This window comes from Microcebus murinus, chromosome X (genome assembly GCF_040939455.1).
Source record: "Microcebus murinus isolate Inina chromosome X, M.murinus_Inina_mat1.0, whole genome shotgun sequence".
Classification (NCBI taxonomy): Eukaryota; Metazoa; Chordata; class Mammalia; order Primates; family Cheirogaleidae; genus Microcebus; species Microcebus murinus.
Genome location: NC_134136.1, coordinates 36316739 through 36327043, shown reverse-complemented (window position 1 = coordinate 36327043; position 10305 = coordinate 36316739). Strand labels below are relative to the sequence as shown.

Below are 10305 nucleotides of genomic sequence, written 5' to 3'. Positions count from 1 at the left end.
AAATCCAGAGATTCTCTTGGAGCCAAGAGATTAAAGAATTTCACAGCTACCCAACCTGGTTAATTGTACCTGTGACATAGTAATAAGTGCTACTGAATGCGGAAGGCCTACTAGGCTACATTCAGGCCCTGGGTGAAGCATTTCCTATGTTTCACAATAACCCTACGAAGGAGGTATTAGTTATGCTCCTCATTTTACAGATGAGGAAAATGAAGTTCGGAGAGGTAAATGACTTGCCATTAATCACACAGCTTGCCAGTGGCAGAACCAAGACTTAGGCCCAGGTGGGACTGCTCCAAAGCCCAAGCCCTTGCCCGTTATGTGATAAGGCCTCCTGGCACTGGGCAAAGGACACAGTGCCTGCTCCCTAGGGTCACATTCTTGCTGGGAAGACAATACAAATACACAACAAAGCAAGTATTAATACTAAGAAGTATATGATTATGAAAGGCTGCATTATGCAACGCAGACAACAAATAAGCACAGAAAGGGAATGTGGACAAGGGATGCCAGGGGCCTTCAGTCCCCACAGCTGGATGAGTTCCATGGGGTCCACCTGACAGGGGAGAGGGATTCTGGGAGGACTTGAGCAGTGTTTTTGAAGGTGAATATCTAGAATGAACAATGAAAAGAGGGAGAGGTAGCATTTTAGAGGGCAACAATGATAGAAAGGCAAAGAGGCAAGATTACTTGTATAGAAGGGCTGGAAGGACAGGGTGCAGAGGGTCACTCCTGTAATCCTAACACTAAGGGAAGCCGAGGCGGGAGGATCACCTGAGGTCAGGAGTTCAAGACCAGCCTGAGTAACAGTGGGACCCCGTCTCTACAAAAAATAGAAAAATTAGCCAGGCGTCATGGTACACATCTATAGTCCCAGCTACTTCGGAGGCTGAGGCAGGAAAATCACTTGAGCCCAGGAGTTGGAGGTTGCTGTGAGCTTTCTCACTTCCAAGATGACAAAGAAAAGAAGGAACAACGGTGGTGCCCAAAAGGGCCATGGCCACGTGCAGCCTATTCGCTGCAGAAACTGCGCCCGGTGTGTGCTTAAAGACAAAGCTATAAAGAAGTTTGTCATTGAGAACATAGTGCAGGCTGCAGCTGTCAGGGACATTTCTGAAGCAAGTGTCTTCGATGCCTATGTGATTCCCAAGCTGTCTGTGAAGCTACATTCCTGCGTGAGTTACGCCATTCATAGCAATGTAGTCAGAAATCATTGTCGGGGAGCCCGCAAGGACCGAACACCCCGTTCCCGAGTTAGAACTGTGAGTGCTGCCCCACAACCTCCACCAACGCCCATGTAAGCAGTTCAGCCCTTAAGTACTGAAGAAAGACTGCCCTTTGGAAAAAATAAAATGGAAATTATTCTTTAAAAAGAAAAAAAAAGGAAAGACTGGAAAGAAATCAGTTTGGGGAATAACTGAAAATTAAAAAAGCATTGTTATGATAGGAGCCAGGCATGAAAGAGTGTATCAAGCAGACAATAAAAGCAGAACATGGAGAAGGTGCCAATTTATGTCGGATTTGGTTTAAAGCAAAGGAAGCAAACAAAAGGCCTGAGGGTTTTTTTGTTTGTTTGCCTGTTTGTTTTTAGTGCTGCACAGTGTTTTGCACATGCTTTGTTTCTACTGTCTTTGATGTGCTCGTGTGCTTGTGCTAATGAGAGACAGCATAGCGTAGTCACAAAGCACACGGACTCTAGAATGAGGCAGCTTGGCTCTGGACCCAGGCTCTGCCACTTACCAATTGAGGAACCTTAGGCAAGTTACTTAATTTCTTTGTGCTGCATTTTCCTCATCCATAAAATGAAGTGTAAGTAGACCTATCTCATAAGAGTGTTATAAGCACTATATACGTTATTATTTGCAAAATGCTTAGAACAGTGCCTGCAGATAGTAAGTGCTATCAACACGCTTGTTGCATAAATACAAATATAATTCATTACCAACATGAAATGTGGGAAATTTCTAAAATCATTGCATAAAGATCTTTCTCTTTAAAATAACAGGCTGGGTGAAGTGGCTGATGCCTGTAATCCCACTTTGGGAGGCTGAGGAGGGAGGATTGCTTGAGCCCAAGAGTCCAAGACCACTCTGAGCAAGAGCAAGACCCTGTCACTACAAAAAATAGAAAAATTAGCCAGGCATGGTGCCACATGCCTGTAAGTCTTAGCTACTCGGGAGGCTGAGGTGGGAAGATGGTTCGATCCCAGGAGTTTGAGGTTTCAGTGAGCTATCATGATGCCACTGCACTCTAGCCTGGGTGACAGAGTAAGACTCTGTCTCAAAAAAACAAGCAAGCAAACAAACAAAAAACCCTGGTAGATGGGGCCATCTGGGCAGATTGCAGCATGGCAACAACTGAGGATAGCTGAGTAGTGGCTACTGCCTGTAGATGGGGCATGTACCCTCCAGCGCCCACAGGCCCCACCCACACCCCAGCTGCTTATCCCTGGCCCACTTCATGTGATCTTGTGACTCCTGGTTTAAAGCGAAAAGAACATCCTATTTCCTAATATGACTATGTATTAATATTTGCAAAGAGAGCTCATAAAGGAAGCAGTTTGGGCCTGGAACCCAGGCCTGCCTGAATTCACAGGACGCTCTAACCCTTACAATCCAAGGTCCCTCCTTGACCCCAGGTGCTGGGCCACTGATCTGCACAAGCATCCTCTATCCTCAAACTGCCTCCAAGTCTTCCTGCCCAACTCACACTTCTGATGGGAGGGAGAACTTAAGACTCCCACAATCCTTTGCAGCAGCAACTCTGGGGGGAAGGTCAGTGTCCTCTTCCTTAGGCTTGTTTGGTGGATTAGACTGTGCCTCAAGGTTTGAAAAATCCACAGCTGAGGAATAATTTCCACAGCGACTAGCCCCAAGCCAAAGCATGAGATAGACTAAGGTGTTCCTCAGCGCCACCAGCCGCGAGGGCGTTCCCAGGAGGTGAGCTTCCTAGTTCCCCCGGCTCTTTGTGCTCTGCAGCTGCTCAAGAACACTCAGAAGAGAGCCTCGCCTGAGCCTCCTTTTCTGAGTCTCGCTAGTGTTGCTCTCCCTTAGAGGAGAGGCCCTTCCTTTCTGCCCTCCAGGAGGATGACTGAGCCCTGCCTGGTCAGGGTGGGTGTGCAGGCCTGCTGGCTCCTAGTATCACCCCTGGAGAAGTCCTCCCACCTTTCTTTGTGGCGAATGACTGATGGCAGGAATGTCAGGGCAGGCAGGAAAGGAAAAGCCATGGAGGGAGATGGTTAGGAGAAGAGACCTTGGGGCTGTGGTCAAACCCTGCCACTTGCACTGCTTTGGAATAAGCAGCCCAGCTGTTCTTACACCCAGGTGCAGCAGCACGAGGAGGGTCACAAAGACCCACATCAGGGGTCAGAAATCAGGTGGCGCACCAGGCAGAAAAAGTTAAGACACAGATATGACCTGACAAAAAAAATAAAAAATAAAAAGATGTGCCCTGAAAACGTTAGAATATCCAATCCAAATCCTTCATTTCACAGAGCACTGAACTTGCCCTGGGTCTCACAACTCACTGTAGAGGTAGAACATGGGTCTCCTGACTCTTTGAGTGTGACTTCCTGGGAGAGGGCGAGGTGGGAAACTTCCTGCAGAGGTGGGAAACTCGAGACTGGTTCTAAACAGCAGCATATCTGATGAATAACAGCTCCAGAGTCCTTTCCAACTGGGCGGGGGTGCACAGCCTGGTCCCAGCCCCAACCAGCAGGAAACAACTTTGACCAATCTCCACCAGTTCATGGCCCTCCCAAGGCAAACAGTGCCTGGCCTCCTGTGGGACCTACATCTGAGAGCCTTGTGGGAAGGTCTCTGGGTGAGGAGAGAACTAAGAGAAACATCTATCTAGAGCGGAAGCTGTTTTGACCTACACACATCTCCCGGGAGCTGCCACCACTCATCCCAGCAAGGCCAAAGTTTCTTACCCTATTCAGCGAGGCTATGTGTTCAATGGGGGGTTGCGTAGGATGATGGTAACATAGTCTGGCCCTCCATTGCCTCTCTGACCTCATCTCCCACCACTCTCCTCCTTGCTCACTCCTCTGCAGCCACTCTGGCCTCCTTGCTACTCCTTAAACATGCTAAAACTCTTTCTACCTCAGGGCCTTTGTACTTGCTATTTCTTGGTGTGCTCTCTCCCTGCTGTCTGTACTGTTTGCTCTCTGCCATATGTAAAATCTTTGCTCAAAATGTCACCTTCTCAGAGATCCCTTCCCCAAGTACCCTGTGTGAAAGTGCACCTGTCACCCTCTAAACCCTTACCCTACTTTTATGTTTCTCCATATAGTATTTATCACCATCTCACATCACAGCATATATGGTGTTTAGTGCAGGGACTTTGTCTGGCATGTTCACTCCTGTATCCCCATCACCTAGAACAGTCCCTGGCACATAATAGGCACTCAAGAAATATTTACTGAATAAATGAGTGGCTAGATATGGAAGAGGACTATTTTTTTTTTTTTTTGAGACAGAGTCTCACCCTGTCGCCTGGGCTAGAGTGCTGTGGCGTCAGCCTAGCTCACAGCAACCTCAAACTCCTGGGCTCAAGTAATCCTTCTGCCTCAGCCTCCCGAGTAGCTGGGACTACAGGCACACGCCACCATGTCCGGCTAATTTTTTCTATATATTTTTAGTTGTCTAGCTTCTTTCTATTTTAGTAGAGACAGGGTCTCACTCTTGCTCAGGCTGGTCTCGAACTCCTGACCTTGAGCGATCCGCCCGCCTTGGCCTCCCAGAGTGTTAGCATTTATAGGCGTGAGCCACAGAGCCGGGCCAGTACTATTTTTCTTGGTGCATGTCTACATATAGCAAAGCAGTGTAAGCATCTATTTGTTCCATTTATTCATTTTCCAAACAAATATTTCTTGCACGCCCTTATGTTGCTGGCTTTCCACTCAGTCTAGTGGAAAAGAAAGATGAGCAGACAAAAAAATGATGATACAATACGGTAAGTACTGCCCAGGGCATCTGGAAGTGCAGAGAAGGAATTGGAGAAGGTTTCTCAAAGGAGCTGCCCTTTGAGGAATGGGAGATGTTAGTGAGGAGAAGAAAACTGAAGCCGAGATGTGGAGAAGGGCCCTCTAAGCAGAGAGAACAACATGTGCAAGAACAGCAAAGCTCCTCGGGGCAACAGATTTCGCATAGTGGGCCACAGAGTGGCAGGGAAGGAGAGATGTAGGTGGAAGGAAGGCTAGAGACCAAACAAAGGCCCCAGTTTGGGAGCCTTGCCTGCTGTTCTAAGTATTGAGTTAAATCAGAATGGCAAACTTGCCAAACGTGGAGAGATCCCATTGTACAGCACAAAGACTGTAGTTAATGATGATATATCGTATTCTTGAAAAATGCAAAGATAGTGAACATTAGGTGTTATGACTGCAAAAATGATAAGTATGTGAGGTAATGTATTTGTGAGTTAAACTATTCCACAATGTATATATACTTCAAAACATCAAGTTGTATGTGAAAAATACATACAATTACATCTGTCCATTTAAAGAGAAAAACATGCAGAGATCTAGTCTACAAATGTGTTATAGTTTGTCCTATAAGATTATTCTTTTAAATTTAGTGGCTGGTATTTTAAACATTAAACTATTTCACATAAAACTCCAGAATTCGGGCCGGGTGTGGTGGCTCACGCCTGTAATCCTAGCACTCTGGGAGGCCGAGGCGGGTGGATTGCTGGAGGTCAGGAGTTCGAAACCAGCCTGAGCAAGAGCGAGACCCCGTCTCTACTAAAAATGGAAAGAAATTAATTGACCGACTAAAAATATATATACAAAAAATTAGCCGGGCATGGTGGCGAATGCCTGTAGTCTCAGCTACTCGGGAGGCTGAGGCAGGAGGATTGCTTGAGCCCAGGAGTTTGAGGTTGCTGTGAGCTAGGCTGACGCCACGGCACTCACTCTAGCCTGGGCAACAAAGTGAGACTGTCTCAAAAAAGAAAAAAAAAAAAAAACTCCAGAATTCTAGCATTTCTTGAAATACCAGCATATCACACCCTACCAGGCTCACATGGCTGTGACTGCCAGCATCTGAGCAGGAGCTGTCCCCATTAAACAGGGCTTTAGCTCTTCAGTGTGGCAGTCTCCACTCAGCCTGTTTCACTGATTATGTCACAGCTGATCCCCATCCCATGGCTTTTCTTCGTAAAGCCCATACTCTTACCCAGAACACAATTAATGCCTGGCACAAGGAAGGCCCTCCATAATACTCTATTTGAACAATGAACATACTCATACCACTGTCTGCTCCTGGAAGATCTTTCCCTCCATCGCTACCCTGGTAAATCCTGCCCTGTCGTTCAAGGTCCAGCTCAGATACAACCTTCTCTGTGAAGCTTTCCCTGATCTCATGCTCCCTCCCCGCCCCCAACAGATGTGACCTCTCCTGTGGCTATGAGATGGAGAAATGAGGGCAACAAAACTGGGCTGCAGAGGAGTATTGGGGGTGGAGAGCACTGGGATGCTTAGAACTGGGCTGTAGGTGGAAGGGAAAAGCTGAAGCTGAACTCTGGAATTTGTGCATCTGAGTGGAGCATGCATAAATGGTGGAAGCTGAGAGACAACTGTAAAAAAATGAAAACAGACCCTAGCTTATCCTTGCTTGGAACTTTGTCTCCTTTCTTTTTATTTTCTCTTCTTGTTTTCTTTTCTATCTCTCCATTTCCTGTACTGTAACTGGCATTAAACAGGTAACAGGTAACCCACAGGCTTGCAAAGATTACTTGTGAAAGAACTGTCCTGACAAGAGCTAAAGTGAGAATACCACTGATCCCAAGAAAGAGTCATGATAAACGCGAACAACCTCCAACCATTCCGACTGCAAGTCTCACAGCAGTTACTCATAGAGAAACTGCAACCTGGCACGAGACCACAGTCTCTTCACCTCATCCTATAAAAACCCCGGTCCTACTTTGGCTCAAAGAGTTACCGAATGTTGAGGCATTTGTTCCCTGATTCACATCAACTCAGTAAAGCCTGCAGTGACTTGAGTCACTTTAACTATTTTGGCCCTTGACAGTTTTGCTGCTATGACTTGGGTTGGGTCTGGATAGGTCCTTGAGCCTGCAGAGGTTGCAGGTAAAGTCAGAACAAGCTGAGGAACCTTCTTCCTCCTGTTTTGGAGGCCCCCTTTGGGTCCAATGGTAAATCCTGTTCCTGCTGGCATGCTCCAATTTTTTTTTTTTTTTTTTGAGACAGAGTCTCACTTGTTGCCCAGGCTAGAGTGAGTGCCGTGGCGTCAGCCTAGCTCACAGCAACCTCAAACTCCTGGGCTCAAGCGATCCTCTTGCCTCAGCCTCCCGAGTAGCTGGGACTACAGGCATGCGCCACCATGCCCGGCTAATTTTTTCTATATATATTAGTTGGCCAATTAATTTCTTTCTATTTATAGTAGAGACGAGGTCTCGCTCTTGTTCAGGCTGGTTTCAAACTCCTGACCTTGAGCAATCCGTCCGTCTCGGCCTCCCAGAGTGCTAGGATTACAGGCGTGAGCCACCGCGCCCGGTCAAATTTTTATTGTAGCATAGATGTTGCAAGTTTTGATTCTTTGAGTGGATTAACCTATTGTTGGACTGAAGTCACTACCTCTATTTTCCTTTTGACTTTCAGGGTTCTCTGGGAGCAGAGAATTAGATCATGATCATAAGGTAGGGCCAGGCCTTTCTCCGTTCTGCTGTATTGGAACTTTTTGTTATGAGCTCAATAGTGTGACTTCAAGGAAGATGATTTTTAACTGCACTGGTCCATTTGGGACTCTTAAGACATGTCACGATTCATGCATTTGTACGGTTCCTTAGAGCAAAAAGAAAATAACATAGATAATTAGTAAGGGTGGCTTTCTTTAACTGATAAAAAGTTAAGAAAAAAAAACACTTTGGAAAGATTTCAATCTGTTGTTTTCTCTTAAAACAACCTCAGCCTTCTCTCTCCCAGCGACCTCCTCCTTTCTATCTGTTTCTGCCACTTATAACCTGACTCTTGTCCTTCCTCTGCTCTGCTCTCCTCTCCTCCACCTCCTCCTCCTCCCCTTTCCCTTTCTCAGCTTTCTCTCACCTTTTTTTTTTTTTTTTTTTTTTTTGGAGACAGGGTCTTACTCTGTCCACTAGAGTGCAGTGGTACAATCATAGGTCACTGTAACCTCAAACTCTTGGGCTCAAGTGATCCTCCCCCCTCAGCCTTCCAAGTAGCTGGAACTACAGGTGTGTACCACCACACCCAGCTAATTTTTCTACTTTTTGCAGAGACAAGATCTTGCTACGTTGCCTAGGCTCGTCTCGAACTCCTGGCTTCAAGTGATTCTCCCACCTCAGTTTCCCAAAGTGCTGGAATTACAGGCGTGAGCCACCATGCCAGGCCCCTGTCACCTTTTGACCCATACCTTCACCCTCTCTAGATATGCAAAAGCCACAGAGATAGGAGAAAGTCTTTTAAACAAAATTGGTGACAATTTTTCGTCTTCCATTGACTGAGGAATAATCCAAACCTGTCGACAAGGGTGTGATAAATTTGTCTCTAATTTTAGGGACTGATTAGAAAGCATTTTTAAGGTATAGTCAGGGTTGGGCATTAACGCTAACACCCTGTCAACAATCTGCATGTCCTTTACGCATGACCTTAAGCCTGAAACATCAGATGCTATTCAGAAGCATAAAACAGGCTGGCAGACTCCACTCATTCATCACTTAAACACATCAGTCCAGCAGTTTTTAGTCTAGCATTTTGTGGAGTTCATAGTAAACCAAGAGAAAACCATACTGCAAACTTACATCATTACAACTTACACGGCCTGAGGAAAATAAAAGGCCCTCCACAAACACAGCACAGATAGACACAGGTATTATACTTACAGATATTGCAGAGAAAAAGACACTGGGCCCACAATCTTCCTACCTTGACAAGGAAATAGGATACTCAAATAGATTTGCCAGATTTGGCAAATAAAAATAAAAGAAATTGTGAATTTCAGGGGAATGAGTAATATTTTAGTATATCTCATGAAATATTTGGTATACACTTATACTAAAAAAATGATTCATGGCTTATCTGACATTTAAATTTAACTGGACTTCCTGTGTTTTATCTGGCAAGCCCACACAGGTTACTCAATCTGAAACAAAGTGATCCCCCTCCTCCAAGGAAGGCACCCTCCAGTATCCCCAATTGCCTTTGGATCAGCAAGGAAAAATAACTCTATTTATCTGTAAATGGTCATCCAATCTCTTTTTTAATAGACACTGAAGCCACATACTCTACCAGTAATTCCTTCCAGTTTTCTACCACCTTTTACTGGAATAATAAAAAATCTCAGTGGTGGGACTTACCAATCAAATACATTCATTCCCTCTCTTTCTCTTTGGTCCTTCCATCCTCCCTACCTTTTGGCTCAATGGGGAGCTATTAATACTATAAGATGTATACCCAAAGGACTTTTTCTTGATCTCCCAGCTTCTGATACACCAATACGCCATCCTTTGGTGGCTTCCCTTAATTTCTGTGCACGCTTGAGTCCTCTATTCACTGCATTCAGGGACGTCACAAGGCTTTACTGGAGCCCTCTCATACTCCTCTCGGCTTCTCAATCATAATCTCTAAGACTTATAATTTCCCTGATCCTCTACCTTGACCCAATAGTAGGCAACTTGCTCTTATGTTCACCTGATCTAAGAGGACTTTTTTCAAGGGTCCTTTTCTCAAGAGGACTCTTTTTATCTCTTAGAAACTTTGCTTATAAAGGGACATAAAGTTTGTAAGGATAAATTACTATTTCCTTGGACCCAGACTCATTATCTAAGCCATGGTATATCCTAGGGAGCCAAATCCCTTCCGGCAGATAGAAGTACAGCCATTTAAAATTGCCCCTGCCCTATTACCAAAAGACAATTTAGAAAATTTCTGGGACTTATAGGATAACGCACATAGTGGATTCCAAACTTTTCTGAATTATTAATAGCTGGCACCCACTGTGACATCACTAAAAATGGCTTCCCTGAGCCTCTACCTTGGAATGTCATTACAGAGTTAGCCTTTGACCAACTCAAGGCCTCCCATTTTGGGTCCTCCCAAATTATACTGAGGTGGGTTTTTTTGTTTATATATAAAAGGGTTAGTTATAGCTCTTGTGGTTTTATCTCAGAAACAAGATGGAAATCAGGGACTCATTGGGTATCGCAATCTTTCTCCTCACCCAGTAGCTAAAGATATCCTTCTTGCCTAAGGGCACTAGCTGCAGCTACATTTAATCTTGGGGTCACCTTTCCACCTAATGGTACCTAATGAAGATCAGACTCTTTTCC

The 10305-nt window shown here is 45.3% G+C and overlaps 1 pseudogene; it reads left to right on the top strand.

Moving 5' to 3' along the window:
• Positions 1–953: 953 nt before the first annotated feature.
• Positions 954–1301, top strand: LOC105863473 (small ribosomal subunit protein eS26 pseudogene; annotated as a pseudogene).
• Positions 1302–10305: the final 9004 nt, after the last annotated feature.